Source organism: Pseudophryne corroboree, unplaced genomic scaffold, assembly GCF_028390025.1.
Source record: "Pseudophryne corroboree isolate aPseCor3 unplaced genomic scaffold, aPseCor3.hap2 scaffold_1178, whole genome shotgun sequence".
In the NCBI taxonomy this organism is placed as follows: domain Eukaryota; kingdom Metazoa; phylum Chordata; class Amphibia; order Anura; family Myobatrachidae; genus Pseudophryne; species Pseudophryne corroboree.
In genome coordinates, this window is record NW_026967803.1 from 1 (window position 1) to 25,720 (window position 25,720).

At 38.4% G+C, this 25,720-nt stretch overlaps 11 non-coding genes and 1 pseudogene across 11 annotated transcripts; all 12 read left to right on the forward strand.

The window, feature by feature from the left end:
• LOC134990565 (U1 spliceosomal RNA) lies at positions 1-112 on the forward strand (annotated as a pseudogene; the record flags this gene model as incomplete).
• Positions 113-264: 152 nt separating this feature from the next.
• Positions 265-427, forward strand: LOC134990558 (U1 spliceosomal RNA). The gene has a single exon (XR_010195343.1). It is a non-coding gene; the product is annotated as a U1 spliceosomal RNA (small nuclear RNA).
• Positions 428-1,098: 671 nt separating this feature from the next.
• On the forward strand, positions 1,099-1,262 carry LOC134990556 (U1 spliceosomal RNA). The gene has a single exon (XR_010195341.1). It is a non-coding gene; the product is annotated as a U1 spliceosomal RNA (small nuclear RNA).
• Positions 1,263-1,414: 152 nt separating this feature from the next.
• Positions 1,415-1,577, forward strand: LOC134990562 (U1 spliceosomal RNA). Its single transcript, XR_010195347.1, has one exon. It is a non-coding gene; the product is annotated as a U1 spliceosomal RNA (small nuclear RNA).
• Positions 1,578-2,250: 673 nt separating this feature from the next.
• On the forward strand, positions 2,251-2,414 carry LOC134990553 (U1 spliceosomal RNA). Its single transcript, XR_010195338.1, has one exon. It is a non-coding gene; the product is annotated as a U1 spliceosomal RNA (small nuclear RNA).
• Positions 2,415-2,566: 152 nt separating this feature from the next.
• Positions 2,567-2,729, forward strand: LOC134990564 (U1 spliceosomal RNA). Its single transcript, XR_010195348.1, has one exon. It is a non-coding gene; the product is annotated as a U1 spliceosomal RNA (small nuclear RNA).
• A 671-nt stretch (positions 2,730-3,400) lies between these two features.
• LOC134990554 (U1 spliceosomal RNA) lies at positions 3,401-3,564 on the forward strand. The gene has a single exon (XR_010195339.1). It is a non-coding gene; the product is annotated as a U1 spliceosomal RNA (small nuclear RNA).
• Positions 3,565-3,716: 152 nt separating this feature from the next.
• Positions 3,717-3,879, forward strand: LOC134990559 (U1 spliceosomal RNA). Its single transcript, XR_010195344.1, has one exon. It is a non-coding gene; the product is annotated as a U1 spliceosomal RNA (small nuclear RNA).
• Positions 3,880-4,550: 671 nt separating this feature from the next.
• On the forward strand, positions 4,551-4,714 carry LOC134990557 (U1 spliceosomal RNA). Its single transcript, XR_010195342.1, has one exon. It is a non-coding gene; the product is annotated as a U1 spliceosomal RNA (small nuclear RNA).
• Positions 4,715-4,866: 152 nt separating this feature from the next.
• LOC134990561 (U1 spliceosomal RNA) lies at positions 4,867-5,029 on the forward strand. Its single transcript, XR_010195346.1, has one exon. It is a non-coding gene; the product is annotated as a U1 spliceosomal RNA (small nuclear RNA).
• Positions 5,030-5,700: 671 nt separating this feature from the next.
• LOC134990555 (U1 spliceosomal RNA) lies at positions 5,701-5,864 on the forward strand. Its single transcript, XR_010195340.1, has one exon. It is a non-coding gene; the product is annotated as a U1 spliceosomal RNA (small nuclear RNA).
• Positions 5,865-6,016: 152 nt separating this feature from the next.
• LOC134990560 (U1 spliceosomal RNA) lies at positions 6,017-6,179 on the forward strand. Its single transcript, XR_010195345.1, has one exon. It is a non-coding gene; the product is annotated as a U1 spliceosomal RNA (small nuclear RNA).
• Positions 6,180-25,720: the final 19,541 nt, after the last annotated feature.

The window sequence follows — 25,720 nt, forward strand, 5'->3', positions numbered from 1 at the left end:
TGAGGTTCATTCATTGCATTCTGGGTATGCTGACCCCTGTGATTTCCCCAAATGTGGGAAACTCGACTGCATTATTTGTGGTAGTGGGGGACTGTGTTTGTGCTTTCCTCTGCTCAGCTCTGGTAAAAGTCAGATTTCTTTGTCTCAGATCTTCCTCTAGCCTTGTTCTTCTTTCGAGAGTTCCCTTGTGCTGCCTCAGTTGGATCTCCTTCACTTGACAGGGGGGTGCCCGAGCAGCGACCCTCCCCAGCTCTAGCCCAACTCCTACTTACCTGCCAGGTGAGATACTATGATCAGGAAGGTGCTTCTCCCAGGGCAAGGCTCACCCATTGCACTCTGGGTGTGCCGCTCCTGCGATTTCCCCAAATGTGGGAAACTTGACTGCATAATTTGTGTTTCCTCTGGTCGGCTCTCGTATAATTCAGATCTCTTTGTCTCAGGTCTTTCTCCAGCCTAGTTTGCTGTCTGTTTCCACTTCTCTTTTCTTGAGCCGCTCCCTTCTATGCCCTTGCGCACTATCCTGACCTCTCCCGTCTGCTTACTTTGTGCCTTCCAACGCACAATGCATACTACAGGTAGTGCTGCAGGGCCCACACCCTTTTACATGCTTTACAGAACAGCTCTGGAGCTGTTACAGTGCCCAGCTGCTGCAAGAAATCATCTTGAATGCTTCAGGGGCTGGGGCATAGCCAACATGAGCCCCACACCGAAGGAGGGTGGAGATGTTTAATGTGAATTAGGGGTCATCCAAGCGCCACAAAAGGACGCCATGCCCTGCACATCCCTTTTTTCTTTTCATATGCAGACGAGGGTTGAAGCCAACTTTGACCCACTGCTTGGATGACATCACCATATGCAAATCCATCTGCTGTAGGCCTTCCCCCAGGAATGCTTGTACTAGTTGTTGCATTTGGTTTGTTGTTTGGGGGTGCTTCAGTATTAGGCAGCCTTCTGCCCTCCCATGTTCATCTGAAAATATGTGTTCTCCCAGCAGTTGTTGTCCCCAGATGAGAGTTCCCTTGTGCTGCCTCAGTTGAATCTCCTTTACTTGACAGAGATGTGCCTGAGCAGCGGCCCTCCCCAGCTCTATCCCAAATCATACTTATTTTGCATAGGAGATACCATGGTCATGAAGATTGTTCTCCCAGGGTGAGGTTCATTCATTGCATTCTGGGTATGCTGACTCCTATGATTTCCCCAAATGTGGGAAACTCGACTGCATTATTTGTGGTAGTGGGGGACTGTGTTTGTGCTTTCCTCTGGTCAGCTCTGGTAAAAGTCAGATTTATTTGTCTCAGATCTTCCTCTAGCCTTGTTCTTCTTTCGAGAGTTCCCTTGTGCTGCCTCAGTTGGATCTCCTTCACTTGACAGGGGGGTGCCCTAGCATCAACCCTCCCCAGCTCAAGCCCAACTCCTACTTACCTGCCAAGTGAGATACTATGATCATGAAGGTGCTTCTCCCAGGGCAAGGCTCACCCATTGCACTCTGGGTGTGCTGCTCCTGCGATTTCCCCAAATGTGGTAAACTTGACTGCATAATTTGTGTTTCCCCTGGTCAGCTCTCGTATAATTCAGATCTGTTTGTCTCAGGTCTCTCTCCAGCCTAGTTTGCTGTCTGTTTCAACTTCTCTTTTCTTGAGCCGCTCCCTTCTATGCCCTTGCGCATTATCTTGACTTCTCCCATCTGCTTACTTTGTGCCTTCCAATGCACAATGCGAACTACAGGTAGTGCTGCAGGGCCCACACCCTTTTACTTGCCTTACAGAGCAGCTCTGGAGCTATTACAGTGCCCAGCTGCTGCAAGTAATCAGCTTGAATGCTTCATGGGCTGGGGCATAGCCAACATGAGCCCCACACCGAAGGAGGGTGGAGGTGTTTAATGCGAACTAGAGGTCATCCAAGCGCCGCAAAAGGCCGCCATGCCCTGCACGCCCCTTTTCTCTTTTTTGATATGCAGACGAGGGTTGAAGCCAACTTTGACCCACTGCTTGGATGGCATTACCATATGCAAATCAATCTGCTGCAGGCCTTCCCCCAGGAATGCTTGCACTAGTTGTTGCATTTGGTTTGTTGTTTGGGGGTGCTTCAGTATTAGGCAGCCTTCTGCCCTCCCATGTTCATCTGAAAATATGTGTTCTCCCTGCAGTTGTTGTCCCCAGATGAGAGTTCCCTTGTGCTGCCTCAGTTGAATCTCCTTTACTTGACAGAGATGTGCCTGAGCAGCGGCCCTCCCCAGCCCTATCCCAAATCATACTTATTTTGCATAGGAGATACCATGGTCATGAAGATTGTTCTCCCAGGGTGAGGTTCATTCATTGCATTCTGGGTATGCTGACCCCTGTGATTTCCCCAAATGTGGGAAACTCAACTGCATTATTTGTGGTAGTGGGGGACTGTGTTTGTGCTTTCCTCTGGTCAGCTCTGGTAAAAGTCAGATTTCTTTGTCTCAGATCTTCCTCTAGCCTTGTTCTTCTTTCGAGAGTTCCCTTGTGCTGCCTCAGTTGGATCTCCTTCACTTGACAGGGGGGTGCACGAGCAGCGACCCTCCCCAGCTCTAGCCCAACTCCTATTTACCTGCCAGGTGAGATACTATGATCAGGAAGGTGCTTCTCCCAGGGCAAGGCTCACCCATTGCACTCTGGGTGTGCTGCTCCTGCGATTTCCCCAAATGTGGGACACTTGACGGCATAATTTGTGTTTCCTCTGGTCGGCTCTCATATAATTCAGATCTCTTTGTCTCAGGTCTTTCTCCAGCCTAGTTTGCTGTCTGTTTCCACTTCTCTTTTCTTGAGCCGCTCCCTTCTATGCCCTTGCGCACTATCCTGACCTCTCCCGTCTGCTTACTTTGTGCCTTCCAACGCACAATGCATACTACAGGTAGTGCTGCAGGGCCCACACCCTTTTACATGCTTTACAGAGCAGCTCTGGAGCTGTTACAGTGCCCAGCTGCTGCAAGAAATCATCTTGAATGCTTCAGGGGCTGGGGCATAGCCAACATGAGCCCCACACCGAAGGAGGGTGGAGATGTTTAATGCGAATTAGGGGTCATCCAAGCGCCACAAAAGGACGCCATGCCCTGCACATCCCTTTTTTCTTTTCATATGCAGACGAGGGTTGAAGCCAACTTTGACCCACTGCTTGGATGACATCACCATATGCAAAACCATCTGCTGCAGGCCTTCCCCCAGGAATGCTTGCACTAGTTGTTGCATTTGGTTTGTTGTTTGGGGGTGCTTCAGTATTAGGCAGCCTTCTGCCCTCCCATGTTCATCTGAAAATATGTGTTCTCCCTGCAGTTGTTGTCCCCAGATGAGAGTTCCCTTGTGCTGCCTCAGTTGAATCTCCTTTACTTGACAGAGATGTGCCTGAGCAGCGGCCCTCCCCAGCCCTATCCCAAATCATACTTATTTTGCATAGGAGATACCATGGTCATGAAGATTGTTCTCCCAGGGTGAGGTTCATTCATTGCATTCTGGGTATGCTGACCCCTGTGATTTCCCCAAATGTGGGAAACTCGACTGCATTATTTGTGGTAGTGGGGGACTGTGTTTGTGCTTTCCTCTGCTCAGCTCTGGTAAAAGTCAGATTTCTTTGTCTCAGATCTTCCTCTAGCCTTGTTCTTCTTTCGAGAGTTCCCTTGTGCTGCCTCAGTTGGATCTCCTTCACTTGACAGGGGGGTGCCCGAGCAGCGACCCTCCCCAGCTCTAGCCCAACTCCTACTTACCTGCCAGGTGAGATACTATGATCAGGAAGGTGCTTCTCCCAGGGCAAGGCTCACCCATTGCACTCTGGGTGTGCCGCTCCTGCGATTTCCCCAAATGTGGGAAACTTGACTGCATAATTTGTGTTTCCTCTGGTCGGCTCTCGTATAATTCAGATCTCTTTGTCTCAGGTCTTTCTCCAGCCTAGTTTGCTGTCTGTTTCCACTTCTCTTTTCTTGAGCAGCTCCCTTCTATGCCCTTGCGCACTATCCTGACCTCTCCCGTCTGCTTACTTTGTGCCTTCCAACGCACAATGCATACTACAGGTAGTGCTGCAGGGCCCACACCCTTTTACATGCTTTACAGAACAGCTCTGGAGCTGTTACAGTGCCCAGCTGCTGCAAGAAATCATCTTGAATGCTTCAGGGGCTGGGGCATAGCCAACATGAGCCCCACACCGAAGGAGGGTGGAGATGTTTAATGTGAATTAGGGGTCATCCAAGCGCCACAAAAGGACGCCATGCCCTGCACATCCCTTTTTTCTTTTCATATGCAGACGAGGGTTGAAGCCAACTTTGACCCACTGCTTGGATGACATCACCATATGCAAATCCATCTGCTGTAGGCCTTCCCCCAGGAATGCTTGTACTAGTTGTTGCATTTGGTTTGTTGTTTGGGGGTGCTTCAGTATTAGGCAGCCTTCTGCCCTCCCATGTTCATCTGAAAATATGTGTTCTCCCAGCAGTTGTTGTCCCCAGATGAGAGTTCCCTTGTGCTGCCTCAGTTGAATCTCCTTTACTTGACAGAGATGTGCCTGAGCAGCGGCCCTCCCCAGCTCTATCCCAAATCATACTTATTTTGCATAGGAGATACCATGGTCATGAAGATTGTTCTCCCAGGGTGAGGTTCATTTATTGCATTCTGGGTATGCTGACTCCTATGATTTCCCCAAATGTGGGAAACTCGACTGCATTATTTGTGGTAGTGGGGGACTGTGTTTGTGCTTTCCTCTGGTCAGCTCTGGTAAAAGTCAGATTTATTTGTCTCAGATCTTCCTCTAGCCTTGTTCTTCTTTCGAGAGTTCCCTTGTGCTGCCTCAGTTGGATCTCCTTCACTTGACAGGGGGGTGCCCTAGCATCAACCCTCCCCAGCTCAAGCCCAACTCCTACTTACCTGCCAAGTGAGATACTATGATCATGAAGGTGCTTCTCCCAGGGCAAGGCTCACCCATTGCACTCTGGGTGTGCTGCTCCTGCGATTTCCCCAAATGTGGGAAACTTGACTGCATAATTTGTGTTTCCCCTGGTCAGCTCTCGTATAATTCAGATCTGTTTGTCTCAGGTCTCTCTCCAGCCTAGTTTGCTGTCTGTTTCAACTTCTCTTTTCTTGAGCCGCTCCCTTCTATGCCCTTGCGCATTATCTTGACTTCTCCCATCTGCTTACTTTGTGCCTTCCAATGCACAATGCGAACTACAGGTAGTGCTGCAGGGCCCACACCCTTTTACTTGCCTTACAGAGCAGCTCTGGAGCTATTACAGTGCCCAGCTGCTGCAAGTAATCAGCTTGAATGCTTCATGGGCTGGGGCATAGCCAACATGAGCCCCACACCGAAGTAGGGTGGAGGTGTTTAATGCGAACTAGGGGTCATCCAAGCGCCGCAAAAGGCCGCCATGCCCTGCACGCCCCTTTTCTCTTTTCATATGCAGACGAGGGTTGAAGCCAACTTTGACCCACTGCTTGGATGACATCACCATATGCAAATCCATCTGCTGCAGGCCTTCCCCCAGGAATGCTTGTACTAGTTGTTGCATTTGGTTTGTTGTTTGGGGGTGCTTCAGTATTAGGCAGCCTTCTGCCCTCCCATGTTCATCTGAAAATATGTGTTCTCCCTGCAGTTGTTGTCCCCAGATGAGAGTTCCCTTGTGCTGCCTCAGTTGAATCTCCTTTACTTGACAGAGATGTGCCTGAGCAGCGGCCCTCCCCAGCCCTATCCCAAATCATACTTATTTTGCATAGGAGATACCATGGTCATGAAGATTGTTCTCCCAGGGTGAGGTTCATTCATTGCATTCTGGGTATGCTGACCCCTGTGATTTCCCCAAATGTGGGAAACTTGACTGCATTATTTGTGGTAGTGGGGGACTGTGTTTGTGCTTTCCTCTGGTCAGCTCTGGTAAAAGCCAGATTTCTGTGTCTCAGATCTTCCTCTAGCCTTGTTCTCCTTTTGAGAGTTCTCTTGTGCTGCCTCAGTTGGATCTCCTTCACTTGACAGGGGGGTGCCCGAGCAGCGACCCTCCTCAGCTCTTGCCCAACTCCTACTTACCTGCCAGGTGAGATACTATGATCATGAAGGTGCTTCTCCCAGGGCAAGGCTCACCCATTGCACTCTGTGTGTGCTGCTCCAGCGATTTCCCCAAATGTGGGAAACTCGACTGCATAATTTGTGTTTCCCCTGGTCGGCTCTCGTATAATTCAGATCTCTTTGTCTCAGGTCTCTCTCCAGCCTAGTTTGCTGTCTGTTTCCACTTCTCTTTTCTTGAGCCGCTCCTTTCTATGCCCTTGCGCACTATCCTGACTTCTCCCGTCTGCTTACTTTGTGCCTTCCAACGCACAATGCGAACTTCAGGTAGTGCTGCAGGGCCCACACCCTTTTAGTTGCCTTACAGAGCAGCTCTGGAGCTGTTACAGTGCCCAGCTGCTGCAAGAAATCAGCTTGAATGTTCTTCGTTGATTGATGGAAGAAACATCTTACAAAAACTCTCCAGATTATTGACTTTTTAAAGTTTTTCTAGGAAACGTTCTAGATGAATGCTTATTAGCGTTTGTCAGAATGTACGTTTGCAAAGTGTCACTGTGGCGCAATCAGTTAGCGTGTTCGGTTATTATCCAAAAGGTTGGTGGTTCAATCCCACCCAGGGATGTAATTTACCTTGTTATCAGATTTTGGTGATCTTTAAGTAGACAAGTCAAAATTTCAAACCCCCTCTTGTGGTGTAGGGTACCTGGCCTTCTCTGATGTAATCAGAGTTAGATTTGATTAAGTGATTTTATAAAAAAAAAACAGCTAGGAAGCACAATTTAGCAGTGGGTTGCAGAGAAAAAGAAATATGCTGGCAAAAAAATCCAATTGAGTGATTAAACAGCTCTTCATTTTCTGGCTTTATTTTTATGCTAACAAATTTGTTCTCTGAAAAGTGTCCACAAAGCCAAGTATCTGATTAACACCTTTGTAGGGATGGTTTTTCACCTATTACTAAATTAAACTTGCTTTATTGGAAAGGCAGCAAGATGCATCGTCATTTCAATATCTACTGAAATAATACAGGTTGACACCAGGAAACATTAACGCCACTGCATCCTTGCTGCTTTCTCATGTGGAAGTCTGTTTAATGTGAAAACAAGGTGATATCTAATTAGCATACAGGTAAGGAATTAAGAAAATCTTTATTTAAGGGTGAAGATGTTTCTCACAAAATCGTTGCCCCAATGCATCATTGAAATTCAAGCTGGAAAGATGATTTTAATATATCACTTGTACATTTTGTATTGCTCTTCTGGTGACAATGTAGTTTGTTTTTGTCAATTACCATTTTAATAATAGGGTAAAGAAAATTAAGTGGATTTTTGAAAGAAAACAATACTGTCAATATACTATTAAACAAATTAAAATGGTAAAAGTTATTGTACTTTAAGTAAAAATAAAAGAGCTAAAATATCAATCCCAATTTTGGATTACTTTAATTAAAAAAAAATGCATATAGCAGAGGGTAGTTTCAATCTGCCTACCTCTGGGTTATCGGCCCAGCATGCTTCCATTGCAGTACTCTGCTGCACATGTAAGTGCAAGAGATCCTGAAGCACTCACTCATCATGGGAAAGTACCAATGTGTTTCTTCGTTGGTTGATGGAAGAAACATCTTACAAAAACTCTCCAGATTATTGACTTTTTAAAGTTTTTCTAGGAAACGTTCTAGATGAATGCTTATTAGCCTTTGTCAGTATGAACTTTTTGCAAAGTGTCTCTGTGGCGCAATCAGTTAGTGTGTTTGGCTATTAACCAAAATGTTGGTGGTTCAATCCCACCCAGGGATGTAATTGACCTTGTGATCAGATTTTGGTGATATTTAAGTAGACAAGTCAAAATTTCAAACCCCCTGTTATGGTGTGGGTACCTGGCCTTCCCTGATGTAATCAGAGTTAGATTTGATTCAGTGATTTTATAAAAACAGCTAGGAAGCACAATTTAGCAGTAGGTTGCAGAGAAAAAAAATATGCTGGCAGAAAAATCCAATTGAGTGATTAAACAGCTCTTCATTTTCTGGCTTTATTTTTATGCTAACAAATTTGTTCTCTGAAAAGTGTCCACAAAGCCAAGTCTCTGATTAACACCTTTGTAAGGATGGTTTTTCACCTATTACTAAATTAAACTTGCTTCATTGGAAAGGCAGCAAGATGCATCCTCATTTCAATGTCTACTGAAATAATACAGGTTGACACCAGGAAACATTAACGCCACTGCATCCTTGCTGCTTTCTCATGTGGAAGTCTGTTTAATGTGAAAACAAGGTGATATCTAATTAGCACACAGGTAAGGAATTAAGAAAATCTTTATTTAAGGGTGAAGATGTTTCTCACAAAATCGTTGCCCCAATGCATCATTGAAATTCAACCTGGAAAGATGATTTTAATATATCACTTGTACATTTTGTATTGCTCTTCTGGTGACAATGTAGTTTGTTTTTGTCAATTACCATTTTAATAATAGGGTAAAGAAAATTAAGTGGATTTTTGAAAGAAAACAATACTGTCAATATACTATTAAAACAAATTAAAATGGTAAAAGTTATTGTACTTTAAGTAAAAATAAAAGAGCAAAAATATCCATCCCAGTTTTGGATTACTTTAATTAACAAAAAAAATGCATATAGCAAAGGATAGTTTCAATCTGCCTACCTCTGGGTTATGGGCCCAGCATGCTTCCATTGCAGTACTCTGCTGCACATGTAAGTGCAAGAGATCCTGAAGCACTCACTCATCATGGGAAAGTACCAATGTGTTTCTTTGTTGGTTGATGGAAGAAACATCTTACAAAAACTCTCCAGATTATTGACTTTTTAAAGTTTTTCTAGGAAACGTTCTAGATGAATGCTTATTAGCCTTTGTCAGTATGTACTTTTTGTAAAGTGTCTCTGTGGCGCAATTGGTTAGTGTGTACGGCTATTAACCAAAAGGTTGGTGGTTAAATCCTACCCAGGGACGTAATTGACCTTGTGATCAGATTTTGGTGATATTTAAGTAGACAAGTCAAAATTTCAAACCCCCTCTTATTGTGTAGGGTACCTAGCCTTCTCTGATGTAATCAGAGTTAGATTTGATTCAGTGATTTTATAAAAACAGCTAGGAAGCACAATTTATCAGTGGGTTGCAGAGAAAAAGAAATATGCTGGCAAAAAAATCCAATTGAGTGATTAAACAGCTCTTCATTTTCTGGCTTTATTTTTATGCTAACAAATTTGTTCTCTGAAAAGTGTCCACAAAGCCAAGTCTCTGATTAACACCTTTGTAGGGATGGTTTTTCACCTATTACTAAATTAAACTTGCTTCATTGGAAAGGCAGCAAGATGCATCCTCATTTCAATGTCTACTGAAATAATACAGGTTGACACCAGGAAACATTAACGCCACTGCATCCTTGCTGCTTTCTCATGTGGAAGTCTGTTTAATGTGAAAACAAGGTGATATCTAATTAGCACACAGGTAAGGAATTAAGAAAATCTTTATTTAAGGGTGAAGATGTTTCTCACAAAATCGTTGCCCCAATGCATCATTGAAATTCAAGCTGGAAAGATGATTTTAATATATCACTTGTACATTTTGTATTGCTCTTCTGGTGACAATGTAGTTTGTTTTTGTCAATTACCATTTTAATAATAGGGTAAAGAAAATTAAGTGGATTTTTGAAAGAAAACAATACTGTCAATATACTATTAAAACAAATTAAAATGGTAAAAGTTATTGTACTTTAAGTAAAAATAAAAGAGCAAAAATATCAATCCCAGTTTTGGATTACTTTAATTAACAAAAAAAAATGCATATAGCAAAGGATAGTTTCAATCTGCCTACCTCTGGGTTATGGGCCCAGCATGCTTCCATTGCAGTACTCTGCTGCACATGTAAGTGCAAGAGATCCTGAAGCACTCACTCATCATGGGAAAGTACCAATGTGTTTCTTCGTTGGTTGATGGAAGAAACATCTTACAAAAACTCTCCAGATTATTGACTTTTTAAAGTTTTTCTAGGAAACGTTCTAGATGAATGCTTATTAGCCTTTGTCAGTATGTACTTTTGCAAAGTGTCTCTGTGGTGCAATTGGTTAGTGTGTAAGGCTGTTAACCAAAAGGTTGGTGGTTCAATCCCACCCAGGAATGTAATTGACCTTGTGATCAGATTTTGGTGATATTTAAGTAGACAAGTCAAAATTTCAAACCCCCTCTTATTGTGTAGGGTACCTGGCCTTCTCTGATGTAATCAGAGTTAGATTTGATTCAGTGATTTTATAAAAAACAGCTAGGAAGCACAATTTAGCAGTGGGTTGCAGATAAAAAAAATATGCTGGCAAAAAAATACAATTGAGTGATTAAACAGCTCTTCATTTTCTGGCTTTATTTTTATGCTAACAAATTTGTTCTCTGAAATGTGTCCACAAAGCCAAGTCTCTGATTAACACCTTTGTAGGGATGGTTTTTCACCTATTACAAAATTAAACTTGCTTCATTGGAAAGGCAACAAGATGCATCCTCATTTCAATGTCTACTGAAATAATACAGGTTGACACCAGGAAACATTAACGCCACTGCATCCTTGCTGCTTTCTCATGTGGAAGTCTGTTTAATGTGAAAACAAGGTGATATCTAATTATCACACTGGTAAGGAATTAAGAAAATCTTTATTTAAGGGTGAAGATGTTTCTCACAAAATCGTTGCCCCAATGCATCATTGAAATTCAAGCTGGAAAGATGATTTTAATATATCACTTGTACATTTTGTATTGCTCTTCTGGTGACAATGTAGTTTGTTTTTGTCAATTACCATTTTAATAATAGGGTAAAGAAAATGAAGTGGATTTTTGAAAGAAAACAATACTGTCAATATACTATCAAAACAAATTAAAATGGTAAAAGTTATTGTACTTTAAGTAAAAATAAAAGAGCCAAAATATCAATCCCAGTTTTGGATTACTTTAATTAACAAAAAAAAAAATGCATATAGCAAAGGATAGTTTCAATCTGCCTACCTCTGGGTTATGGGCCCAGCATGCTTCCATTGCAGTACTCTGCTGCACATGTAAGTGCAAGAGATCCTGAAGCACTCACTCATCATGGGAAAGTACCAATGTGTTTCTTCATTGGTTGATGGAAGAAACATCTTACAAAAACTCTCCAGATTATTGACTTTTTAAAGTTTTTCTAGGAAACGTTCTAGATGAATGCTTATTAGCCTTTGTCAGTATGTACTTTTGCAAAGTGTCTCTGTGGCGCAATTGGTGAGTGTGTAAGGCTATTAACCAAAAGGTTGGTGGTTCAATCCCACCCAGGGACGTAATTGACCTTGTGATCAGATTTTGGTGATATTTAAGTAGACAAGTCAAAATTTCAAACCCCCTCTTATTGTGTAGGGTACCTGGCCTTCTCTGATGTTATTAGATTTGATTCAGTGATTTTATAAAAAACAGCTAGGAAGCACAATTTAGCAGTGGGTTGCAGAGAAAAATAAATATGCTGGCAAAAAAATCCAATTGAGTGATTAAACAGCTCTTCATTTTCTGGTTTATTTTTATGCTAACAAATTTGTTCTCTGAAAAGTGTCCACAAAGCCAAGTCTCTGATTAACACCTTTGTAGGGATGGTTTTTCACCTATTACTAAATTAAACTTGCTTCATTGGAAAGGCAGCAAGATGCATCCTCATTTCAATGTCTACTGAAATAATACAGGTTGACACCAGGAAACATTAACGCCACTGCATCCTTGCTGCTTTCTCATGTGGAAGTCTGTTTAATGTGAAAACAAGGTGATATCTAATTAGCACACAGGTAAGGAATTAAGAAAATCTTTATTTAAGGGTGAAGATGTTTCTCACAAAATCGTTGCCCCAATGCATCATTGAAATTCAAGCTGGAAAGATGATTTTAATATATCACTTGTACATTTTGTATTGCTCTTCTGGTGACAATGTAGTTTGTTTTTGTCAATTACCATTTTAATAATAGGGTAAAGAAAATAAAGTGGATTTTTGAAAGAAAACAATACTGTCAATATACTATTAAAACAAATTAAAATGGTAAAAGTTATTGTACTTTAAGTAAAAATAAAAGAGCAAAAATATCAATCCCAGTTTTGGATTACTTTAATTAACAAAAAAAATGCATATAGCAAAGGATAGTTTCAATCTGCCTATCTCTGGGTTATGGGCCCAGCATGCTTCCATTGCAGTACTCTGCTGCACATGTAAGTGCAAGAGATCCTGAAGCACTCACTCATCATGGGAAAGTACCAATGTGTTTCTTCATTGGTTGATGGAAGAAACATCTTACAAAAACTCTCCAGATTATTGACTTTTTAAAGTTTTTCTAGGAAACGTTCTTGATGAATGCTAATTAGCCTTTGTCAGTAGGTACTTTTTCTCTGTGGTGCAATTGGTTAGTGTGTAAGGCTATTAACCAAAAGGTTGGTGGTTCAATCCCACCCAGGAACGTAATTGACCTTGTGATCAGATTTTGGTGATATTTAAGTAGACAAGTCAAAATTTCAAACCCCCTCTTATTGTGTAGGGTACCTGGCCTTCTCTGATGTAATCAGAGTTAGATTTGATTCAGTGATTTTATAAAAACAGCTAGGAAGCACAATTTAGCAGTGGGTTGCAGAGAAAAAAAATATGCTGGCAAAAAAAAATCCAATTGAGTGATTAAACAGCTCTTCATTTTCTGGCTTTATTTTTATGCTAACAAATTTGTTCTCTGAAAAGTGTCCACAAAGCCAAGTCTCTGATTAACACCTGTGTAGGGATGGTTTTTCACCTATTACTAAATTAAACTTGCTTCATTGGAAAGGCAGCAAGATGCATCCTCATTTCAATGTCTACTGAAATAATACAAGTTGACACCAGGAAACATTAACGCCACTGCATCCTTGCTGCTTTCTCATGTGGAAGTCTGTTTAATGCGAAAACAAGGTGATATCTAATTAGCACACAGGTAAGGAATTAAGAAAATCTTTATTTAAGGGTGAAGATGTTTCTCACAAAATCGTTGCCCCAATGCATCATTGAAATTCAAGCTGGAAAGATGATTTTAATATATCACTTGTACATTTTGTATTGCTCTTCTGGTGACAATGTAGTTTGTTTTTGTCAATTACCATTTTAATAATAGGGTAAAGAAAATTAAGTGGATTTTTGAAAGAAAACAATACTGTCAATATACTATTAAAACAAATTAAAATGGTAAAAGTTATTGTACTTTAAGTAAAAATAAGAGAGCCAAAATATCAATCCCAGTTTTGGATTACTTTAATAAAAAAAAAAAAAGCATACAGCAGAGGATAGTTTCAATCTGCCTACCTCTGGGTTATGAGCCCAGCATGCTTCCATTGCTGTACTCTGCTGCACATGTAAGTGCAAGAGATCCTGAAGCACTCACTCATCATGGGAAAGTACCAATGTGTTTCTTCGTTGGTTGATGGTAGAAACATCTTACAAAAACTCTCCAGATTATTGACTTTTTAAAGTTTTTCTAGGAAACGTTTTAGATGAATGCTTATTAGCCTTTGTCAGTATGCCCTTTCGCAAAGTGTCTCTGTGGCGCAATCAGTTAGTGTGTACGGCTATTAACTAAAAGGTTGGTGGTTCAATCCCACCCAGGGATGTAATTGATCTTGTTATCAGATTTTGGTGATCTTTAAGTAGACAAGTCAAAATTTCAAACCCCCTCTTATGGTGTAGGGTACCTGGCCTTCTCTGATGTAATCAGAGTTAGATTTGATTCATTGATTTTATAAAAACAGCTAGGAAGCACAATTTAGCAGTGGTTTGCAGAGAAAAAAAATATGCTGGCAGAAAAATCCAATTGAGTGATTAAACAGCTCTTCATTTTCTGGCTTTATTTTTATGCTAACAAATTTGTTCTCTGAAAAGTGTCCACAAAGCAAAGTCTCTGATTAACACCTTTGTAAGGATGGTTTTTCACCTATTACTAAATTAAACTTGCTTCATTGGAAAGGCAGCAAGATGCATCCTCATTTCAATGTCTACTGAAATAATACAAGTTGACACCAGGAAACATTAACGCCACTGCATCCTTGCTGCTTTCTCATGTGGAAGTCTGTTTAATGCGAAAACAAGGTGATATCTAATTATCACACAGGTAAGGAATTAAGAAAATCTTTATTTAAGGGTGAAGATGTTTCTCACAAAATCGTTGCCCCAATGCATCATTGAAATTCAAGCTGGAAAGATGATTTTAATATATCACTTGTACATTTTGTATTGCTCTTCTGGTGACAATGTAGTTTGTTTTTGTCAATTACCATTTTAATAATAGGGTAAAGAAAATTAAGTGGATTTTTGAAAGAAAACAATACTGTCAATATACTATTAAAACAAATTAAAATGGTAAAAGTTATTGTACTTTAAGTAAAAATAAAAGAGCAAAAATATCAATCCCAGTTTTGGATTACTTTAATTAACAAAAAAAAAGCATATAGCAAAGGATAGTTTCAATCTGCCTACCTCTGGGTTATGGGCCCAGCATGCTTCCATTGCTGTACTCTGCTGCACATGTAAGTGCAAGAGATCCTGAAGCACTCACTCATCATGGGAAAGTACCAATGTGTTTCTTCGTTGGTTGATGGAAGAAACATCTTACAAAAACTCTCCAGATTATTGACTTTTTAAAGTTTTTCTAGGAAACGTTCTAGATGAATGCTTATTAGCCTTTGTCAGTATTTACTTCTGCAAAGTGTCTCTGTGGCGCAATCAGTTAGTGTGTACGGCTACTAACCAAAAGGTTGGTGGTTCAATCACACCCAGGGACGTAATTGACCTTGTGATCAGATTTTGGTGATCTTTAAGTAGACAAGTCAAAATTTCAAACCCCCTGTTATGGTGTAGGGTACCTGGCCTTCTCTGATGTAATCAGAGTTAGATTTGATTCAGTGATTTTATTAAAACAGCTAGGAAGCACAATTTAGCAGTGGGTTGCAGAGAAAAAGAAATATGCTGGCAAAAAAATCCAATTGAGTGATTAAACAGCTCTTCATTTTCTGGCTTTATTTTTATGCTAACAAATTTGTTCTCTGAAAAGTGTCCACAAAGCCAAGTCTCTGATTAACACCTTTGTAGGGATGGTTTTTCACCTATTACTAAATTAAACTTGCTTCATTGGAAAGGCAGCAAGATGCATCCTCATTTCAATGTCTACTGAAATAATACAGGTTGACACCAGGAAACATTAACGCCACTGCATCCTTGCTGCTTTCTCATGTGGAAGTCTGTTTAATGTGAAAACAAGGTGATATCTAATTAGCACACAGGTAAGGAATTAAGAAAATCTTTAAGGGTGAAGATGTTTCTCACAAAATCGTTGCCCCAATGCATCATTGAAATTCAAGCTGGAAAGATGATTTTAATATATCACTTGTACATTTTGTATTGCTCTTCTGGTGACAATGTAGTTTGTTTTTGTCAATTACCATTTTAATAATAGGGTAAAGAAAATTAAGTGGATTTTTGAAAGAAAACAATACTGTCAATATACTATTAAAACAAATTAAAATGGTAAAAGTTATTGTACTTTAAGTAAAAATAAAAGAGCCAAAATATCAATCCCAGTTTTGGATTACTTTAATTAACAAAAAAAAATGCATATAGCAAAGGATAGTTTTAATCTGCCTACCTCTGGGTTATGGGCCCAGCATGCTTCCATTGCAGTACTCTGCTGCACATGTAAGTGCAAGAGATCCTGAAGCACTCACTCATAATGGGAAAGTACCAATGTGTTTCTTCGTTGGTTGATGGAAGAAACATCTTACAAAAACTCTCCAGATTATTGACTTTTTAAAGTTTTTCTAGGAAACGTTCTAGATGAATGCTTATTAGCCTTTGTCAGTATGTACTTTTGCAAAGTGTCTCTGTGGTGCAATTGGTTAGTGTGTAAGACTATTAACCAAAAGGTTGGTGGTTCAATCCCACCCAGGAATGTAATTGACCTTGTGATCAGATTTTGGTGATATTTAAGTAGACAAGTCAAAATTTCAAACCCCCTCTTATTGTGTAGGGTACCTGGCCTTCTCTGATGTAATCAGAGTTAGATTTGATTCAGTGATTTTATAAAAAAAACAGCTAGGAAGCACAATTTAGCAGTGGGTTGCAGATAAAAAAATATGCTGGCAAAAAAATACAATTGAGTGATTAAACAGCTCTTCATTTTCTGGCTTTATTTTTATGCTAACAAATTTGTTCTCTGAAATGTGTCCACAAAGCCAAGTCTCTGATTAACACCTTTGTAGGGATGGTTTTTCACCTATTACTAAATTAAACTTGCTTCATTGGAAAGGCAACAAGATGCATCCTCATTTCAATGTCTACTGAAATAATACAGGTTGACACCAGGAAACATTAACGCCACTGCATCCTTGCTGCTTTCTCATGTGGAAGTCTGTTTAATGTGAAAACAAGGTGATATCTAATTATCACACAGGTAAGGAATTAAGAAAATCTTTATTTAAGGGTGAAGATGTTTCTCACAAAATCGTTGCCCCAATGCATCATTGAAATTCAAGCTGGAAAGATGATTTTAATATATCACTTGTACATTTTGTATTGCTCTTCTTGTGACAATGTAGTTTGTTTTTGTCAATTACCATTTTAATAATAGGGTAAAGAAAATTAAGTGGATTTTTGAAAGAAAACAATACTGTCAATATACTATCAAAACAAATTAAAATGGTAAAAGTTATTGTACTTTAAGTAAAAATAAAAGAGCCAAAATATCAATCCCAGTTTTGGATTACTTTAATTAACAAAAAAAAAATGCATATAGCAAAGGATAGTTTCAATCTGCCTACCTCTGGGTTATGGGCCCAGCATGCTTCCATTGCAGTACTCTGCTGCACATGTAAGTGCAAGAGATCCTGAAGCACTCACTCATCATGGGAAAGTACCAATGTGTTTCTTTGTTGGTTGATGGAAGAAACATTTTACAAAAACTCTCCAGATTATTGACTTTTTAAAGTTTTTCTAGGAAACGTTCTAGATGAATGCTTATTAGCCTTTGTCAGTATGTACTTTTGCAAAGTGTCTCTGTGGCGCAATTGGTTAGTGTGTAAGGCTATTAACCAAAAGGTTGGTGGTTCAATCCCACAAAGGGACGTAATTGACCTTGTGATCAGATTTTGGTGATATTTAAGTAGACAAGTCAAAATTTCAAACCCCCTCTTATTGTGTAGGGTACCTGGCCTTCTCTGATGTTATCAGAGTTAGATTTGATTCAGTGATTTTATAAAAAAACAGCTAGGAAGCACAATTTAGCAGTGGGTTGCAGAGAAAAAAAATATGCTGGCAAAAAAATCCAATTGAGTGATTAAACAGCTCTTCATTTTCTGGTTTATTTTTATGCTAACAAATTTGTTCTCTGAAAAGTGTCCACAAAGCCAAGTCTCTGATTAACACCTTTGTAGGGATGGTTTTTCACCTATTACTAAATTAAACTTGCTTCATTGGAAAGGCAGCAAGATGCATCCTCATTTCAATGTCTACTGAAATAATACAGGTTGACACCAGGAAACATTAACGCCACTGCATCCTTGCTGCTTTCTCATGTGGAAGTCTGTTTAATGTGAAAACAAGGTGATATCTAATTAGCACACAGGTAAGGAATTAAGAAAATCTTTATTTAAGGGTGAAGATGTTTCTCACAAAATCGTTGCCCCAATGCATCATTGAAATTCAAGCTGGAAAGATGATTTTAATATATCACTTGTACATTTTGTATTGCTCTTCTGGTGACAATGTAGTTTGTTTTTGTCAATTACCATTTTAATAATAGGGTAAAGAAAATTAAGTGGATTTTTGAAAGAAAACAATACTGTCAATATACTATTAAAACAAATTAAAATGGTAAAAGTTATTGTACTTTAAGTAAAAATAAAAGAGCAAAAATATCAATCCCAGTTTTGGATTACTTTAATTAACAAAAAAAATGCATATAGCAAAGGATAGTTTCAATCTGCCTATCTCTGGGTTATGGGCCCAGCATGCTTCCATTGTAGTACTCTGCTGCACATGTAAGTGCAAGAGATCCTGAAGCACTCACTCATCATGGGAAAGTACCAATGTGTTTCTTCATTGGTTGATGGAAGAAACATCTTACAAAAACTCTCCAGATTATTGACTTTTTAAAGTTTTTCTAGGAAACGTTCTTGATGAATGCTTATTAGCCTTTGTCAGTATGTACTTTTTGCAAAGTGTCTCTGTGGTGCAATTGGTTAGTGTGTAAGGCTATTAACCAAAAGGTTGGTGGTTCAATCCCACCCAGGAACGTAATTGACCTTGTGATCAGATTTTGGTGATATTTAAGTAGACAAGTCAAAATTTCAAACCCCCTCTTATTGTGTAGGGTACCTGGCCTTCTCTGATGTAATCAGAGTTAGATTTGATTCAGTGATTTTATAAAAAAACAGCTAGGAAGCACAATTTAGCAGTGGGTTGCAGAGAAAAAAAATATGCTGGCAAAAAAAAATCCAATTGAGTGATTAAACAGCTCTTCATTTTCTGGCTTTATTTTTATGCTAACAAATTTGTTCTCTGAAAAGTGTCCACAAAGCCAAGTCTCTGATTAACACCTTTGTAGGGATGGTTTTTCACCTATTACTAAATTAAACTTGCTTCATTGGAAAGGCAGCAAGATGCATCCTCATTTCAATGTCTACTGAAATAATACAAGTTGACACCAGGAAACATTAACGCCACTGCATCCTTGCTGCTTTCTCATGTGGAAGTCTGTTTAATGCGAAAACAAGGTGATATCTAATTATCACACAGGTAAGGAATTAAGAAAATCTTTATTTAAGGGTGAAGATGTTTCTCACAAAATCGTTGCCCCAATGCATCATTGAAATTCAAGCTGGAAAGATGATTTTAATATATCACTTGTACATTTTGTATTGCTCTTCTGGTGACAATGTAGTTTGTTTTTGTCAATTACCATTTTAATAATAGGGTAAAGAAAATTAAGTGGATTTTTGAAAGAAAACAATACTGTCAATATACTATTAAAACAAATTAAAATGGTAAAAGTTATTGTACTTTAAGTAAAAATAAAAGAGCCAAAATATCAATCCCAGTTTTGGATTACTTTAATTAAAAAAAAAAAGCATACAGCAGAGGATAGTTTCAATCTGCCTACCTCTGGGTTATGAGCCCAGCATGCTTCCATTGCTGTACTCTGCTGCACATGTAAGTGCAAGAGATCCTGAAGCACTCACTCATCATGGGAAAGTACCAATGTGTTTCTTCGTTGGTTGATGGTAGAAACATTTTACAAAAACTCTCCAGATTATTGACTTTTTAAAGTTTTTCTAGGAAACGTTTTAGATGAATGCTTATTAGCCTTTGTCAGTATGCCCTTTCGCAAAGTGTCTCTGTGGCGCAATCAGTTAGTGTGTACGGCTATTAACTAAAAGGTTGGTGGTTCAATCCCACCCAGGGATGTAATTGATCTTGTTATCAGATTTTGGTGATCTTTAAGTAGACAAGTCAAAATTTCAAACCCCCTCTTATGGTGTAGGGTACCTGGCCTTCTCTGATGTAATCAGAGTTAGATTTGATTCATTGATTTTATAAAAACAGCTAGGAAGCACAATTTAGCAGTGGTTTGCAGAGAAAAAAAAATATGCTGGCAGAAAAATCCAATTGAGTGATTAAACAGCTCTTCATTTTCTGGCTTTATTTTTATGCTAACAAATTTGTTCTCTGAAAAGTGTCCACAAAGCCAAGTCTCTGATTAACACCTTTGTAAGGATGGTTTTTCACCTATTACTAAATTAAACTTGCTTCATTGGAAAGGCAGCAAGATGCATCCTCATTTCAATGTCTACTGAAATAATACAAGTTGACACCAGGAAACATTAACGCCACTGCATCCTTGCTGCTTTCTCATGTGGAAGTCTGTTTAATGCGAAAACAAGGTGATATCTAATTATCACACAGGTAAGGAATTAAGAAAATCTTTATTTAAGGGTGAAGATGTTTCTCACAAAATCGTTGCCCCAATGCATCATTGAAATTCAAGCTGGAAAGATGATTTTAATATATCACTTGTACATTTTGTATTGCTCTTCTGGTGACAATGTAGTTTGTTTTTGTCAATTACCATTTTAATAATAGGGTAAAGAAAATTAAGTGGATTTTTGAAAGAAAACAATACTGTCAATATACTATTAAAACAAATTAAAATGGTAAAAGTTATTGTACTTTAAGTAAAAATAAAAGAGCCAAAATATCAATCCCAGTTTTGGATTACTTTAATTAACAAAAAAAAAGCATATAGCAAAGGATAGTTTCAATCTGCCTACCTCTGGGTTATGGGCCCAGCATGCTTCCATTGCTGTACTCTGCTGCACATGTAAGTGCAAGAGATCCTGAAGCACTCACTCATCATGGGAAAGTACCAATGTGTTTATTCGTTGGTTGATGGAAGAAACATCTTACAAAAACTCTCCAGATTATTTATTTTTTAATGTTTTTCTAGGAAACGTTCTAGATGTATGCTTATTAGCCTTTGTCAGTATGTACTTTTTGCAAAGTGTCTCTGTGGCGCGATCGGTTAGTGTGTTCGACTATTAACCAAAAGGTTGGTGGTTCAATCCCACCCAGGGACGTAATTGACCTTGTGATCAGATTTTGGTGATATTTAAGTAGACAAGTCAAAATTTCAAACCCCCTCTTATTGTGTAGGCTACCTGGCCTTCTCTGATGTAATCAGAGTTAGATTTGATTCAGTGATTTTATAAAAAACAGCTAGGAAGCACAATTTAGCAGTGGGTTACAGAGAAAAAAAATATGCTGGCAGAAAAATCCAATTGAGTGATTAAACAGCTCTTCATTTTCTGGCTTTATTTTTATGCTAACAAATTTGTTCTCTGAAAAGTGTCCACAAAGCCAAGTCTCTGATTAACACCTTTGTAAGGATGGTTTTTCACCTATTACTAAATTAAACTTGCTTCATTGGAAAGGCAGCAAGATGCATCCTCATTTCAATGTCTACTGAAATAATACAGGTTGACACCAGGAAACATTAACGCCACTGCATCCTTGCTGCTTTCTCATGTGGAAGTCTGTTTAATGTGAAAACAAGGTGATATCTAATTAGCACACAGGTAAGGAATTAAGAAAATCTTTATTTAAGGGTGAAGATGTTTCTCACAAAATCGTTGCCCCAATGCATCATTGAAATTCAAGCTGGAAAGATGATTTTAATATATCACTTGTACATTTTGTATTGCTCTTCTGGTGACAATGTAGTTTGTTTTTGTCAATTACCATTTTAATAATAGGGTAAAGAAAATGAAGTGGATTTTTGAAAGAAAACAATACTGTCAATATACTATTAAAACAAATTAAAATGGTAAAAGTTATTGTACTTTAAGTAAAAATAAAAGAGCCAAAATATCAATCCCAGTTTTGGATTACTTTAATTAACAAAAAAAGAGCATATAGCAGAGGATAGTTTCAATCTGCCTACCTCTGGGTTATGGGCCCAGCATGCTTCCATTGCTGTACTCTGCTGCACATGTAAGTGCAAGAGATCCTGAAGCACTCACACATCATGGGAAAGTACCAATGTGTTTCTTCGTTGGTTGATAGAAGAAACATCTTACAAAAACTCTCCAGATTATTGACTTTTTTAAGTTTTTCTAGGAAACGTTTTAGATGAATGCTTATTAGCATTTGTCAGTATGTACTTTTGCAAAGTGTCTCTATGGCGCAATCAGTTAGTGTGTACGGCTATTAACCAAAAGGTTGGTGGTTCAATCCCACCCAGGGACGTAATTGACCTTGTTATCAGATTTTGGTGATCTTTAAGTAGACAAGTCAAATTTCATACCCCCTGTTATTGTGTAGGGTACCTGGCCTTCTCTGATGTAATCAGAGTTAGATTTGATTCAATGATTTTATAAAAACATCTAGGAAGCACAATTTAGCAGTGGGTTGCAGAGAAAAAGAAATATGCTGGCAAAAAAATCAAATTGCGTGATTAAACAGCTCTTCATTTTCTGGCTTTATTTTTATGCTAACAAATTTGTTCTCTGAAAAGTGTCCACAAAGCCAAGTCTCTGATTAACACCTTTGTAGGGATGGTTTTTCACCTATTACTAAATTAAACTTGCTTCATTGGAAAGGTAGCAAGATGCATCCTCATTTCAATGTCTACTGAAATAATACAGGTTGAAACCAGGAAACATTAATGCCACTGCATCCTTGCTGCTTTCTCATGTGGAAGTCTGTTTAATGTGAAAACAAGGTGATATCTAATTAGCACACAGGTAAGGAATTACGAAAATCTTTATTTAAGGGTGAAGATGTTTCTCACAAAATTGTTGCCCCAATGCATCATTGAAATTCAAGCTGGAAAGATGATTTTAATATATCACTTGTACATTTTGTATTGCTCTTCTGGTGACAATGTAGTTTTTTTTGTCAATTACCATTTTAATAATAGGGTAAAGAAAATTAAGTGGATTTTTGAAAGAAAACTATACTGTCAATATACTATTAAAACAAATTAAAATGGTAAAAGTTATTGTACTTTAAGTAAAAATAAAAGAGCAAAAATATCAATCCCAGTTTTGATTACTTAAATTAACAAAAAAAAATGCATATAGCAAAGGATAGTTTCAATCTGCCTACCTCTGGGTTATGGGTCCAGCATGCTTCCATTGCAGTACTCTGCTGCACATGTAAGTGCAAGAGATCCTGAAGCACTCACTCATCATGGGAAAGTACCAATGTGTTTATTCGTTGGTTGATGGAAGAAACATCTTACAAAAACTCTCCAGATTATTTATTTTTTAATGTTTTTCTAGGAAACGTTCTAGATGTATGCTTATTAGCCTTTGTCAGTATGTACTTTTTGCAAAGTGTCTCTGTGGCGCGATCGGTTAGTGTGTTCGACTATTAACCAAAAGGTTGGTGGTTCAATCCCACCCAGGGACGTAATTGACCTTGTGATCAGATTTTGGTGATATTTAAGTAGACAAGTCAAAATTTCAAACCCCCTCTTATTGTGTAGGCTACCTGGCCTTCTCTGATGTAATCAGAGTTAGATTTGATTCAGTGATTTTATAAAAAACAGCTAGGAAGCACAATTTAGCAGTGGGTTACAGAGAAAAAAAATATGCTGGCAGAAAAATCCAATTGAGTGATTAAACAGCTCTTCATTTTCTGGCTTTATTTTTATGCTAACAAATTTGTTCTCTGAAAAGTGTCCACAAAGCCAAGTCTCTGATTAACACCTTTGTAAGGATGGTTTTTCACCTATTACTAAATTAAACTTGCTTCATTGGAAAGGCAGCAAGATGCATCCTCATTTCAATGTCTACTGAAATAATACAGGTTGACACCAGGAAACATTAACGCCACTGCATCCTTGCTGCTTTCTCATGTGGAAGTCTGTTTAATGTGAAAACAAGGTGATATCTAATTAGCACACAGGTAAGGAATTAAGAAAATCTTTATTTAAGGGTGAAGATGTTTCTCACAAAATCGTTGCCCCAATGCATCATTGAAATTCAAGCTGGAAAGATGATTTTAATATATCACTTGTACATTTTGTATTGCTCTTCTGGTGACAATGTAGTTTGTTTTTGTCAGTTACCATTTTAATAATAGGGTAAAGAAAATTAAGTGGATTTTTGAAAGAAAACAATACTGTCAATATACTATTAAAACAAATTAAAATGGTAAAAGTTATTGTACTTTAAGTAAAAATAAAAGAGCCAAAATATCAATCCCAGTTTTGGATTACTTTAATTAACAAAAAAAAAGCATATAGCAAAGGATAGTTTCAATCTGCCTACCTCTGGGTTATGGGCCCAGCATGCTTCCATTGCTGTACTCTGCTGCACATGTAAGTGCAAGAGATCCTGAAGCACTCACTCATCATGGGAAAGTACCAATGTGTTTCTTCGTTGGTTGATAGAAGAAACATCTTACAAAAACTCTCCAGATTATTGACTTTTTTTAAGTTTTTCTAGGAAACGTTTTAGATGAATGCTTATTAGCATTTGTCAGTATGTACTTTTGCAAAGTGTCTCTGTGGCGCAATCAGTTAGTGTGTACGGCTATTAACCAAAAGGTTGGTGGTTCAATCCCACCCAGGGACGTAATTGACCTTGTTATCAGATTTTGGTGATCTTTAAGTAGACAAGTCAAATTTCATACCCCCTGTTATTGTGTAGGGTACCTTGTCTTATCTGATGTAATCAGAGTTAGATTTGATTCAATGATTTTATAAAAACATCTAGGAAGCACAATTTAGCAGTGGGTTGCAGAGAAAAAGAAATATGCTGGCAAAAAAATCAAATTGCGTGATTAAACAGCTCTTCATTTTCTGGCTTTATTTTTATGCTAACAAATTTGTTCTCTGAAAAGTGTCCACAAAGCCAAGTCTCTGATTAACACCTTTGTAGGGATGGTTTTTCACCTATTACTAAATTAAACTTGCTTCATTGGAAAGGCAGCAAGATGCATCCTCATTTCAATGTCTACTGAAATAATACAGGTTGAAACCAGGAAACATTAACGCCACTGCATCCTTGCTGCTTTCTCATGTGGAAGTCTGTTTAATGTGAAAACAAGGTGATATCTAATTAGCACACAGGTAAGGAATTACGAAAATCTTTATTTAAGGGTGAAGATGTTTCTCACAAAATTGTTGCCCCAATGCATCATTGAAATTCAAGCTGGAAAGATGATTTTAATATATCACTTGTACATTTTGTATTGCTCTTCTGGTGACAATGTAGTTTTTTTTGTCAATTACCATTTTAATAATAGGGTAAAGAAAATTAAGTGGATTTTTGAAAGAAAACTATACTGTCAATATACTATTAAAACAAATTAAAATGGTAAAAGTTATTGTACTTTAAGTAAAAATAAAAGAGCAAAAATATCAATCCCAGTTTTGATTACTTAAATTAACAAAAAAAATGCATATAGCAAAGGATAGTTTCAATCTGCCTACCTCTGGGTTATGGGTCCAGCATGCTTCCATTGCAGTACTCTGCTGCACATGTAAGTGCAAGAGATCCTGAAGCACTCACTCATCATGGGAAAGTACCAATGTGTTTATTCGTTGGTTGATGGAAGAAACATCTTACAAAAACTCTCCAGATTATTTATTTTTTAATGTTTTTCTAGGAAACGTTCTAGATGTATGCTTATTAGCCTTTGTCAGTATGTACTTTTTGCAAAGTGTCTCTGTGGCGCGATCGGTTAGTGTGTTCGACTATTAACCAAAAGGTTGGTGGTTCAATCCCACCCAGGGACGTAATTGACCTTGTGATCAGATTTTGGTGATATTTTAGTAGACAAGTCAAAATTTCAAACCCCCTCTTATTGTGTAGGGTACCTGGCCTTCTCTGATGTAATCAGAGTTAGATTTGATTCAGTGATTTTATAAAAAACAGCTAGGAAGCACAATTTAGCAGTGGGTTGCAGAGAAAAAAAATATGCTGGCAAAAAAAATCCAATTGAGTGATTAAACAGCTCTTCATTTTCTGGCTTTATTTTTATGCTAACAAATTTGTTCTCTGAAAAGTGTCCACAAAGCCAAGTCTCTGATTAACACCTTTGTAGGGATGGTTTTTCACCTATTACTAAATTAAACTTGCTTCATTGGAAAGGCAGCAAGATGCATCCTCATTTCAATGTCTACTGAAATAATACAAGTTGACACCAGGAAAC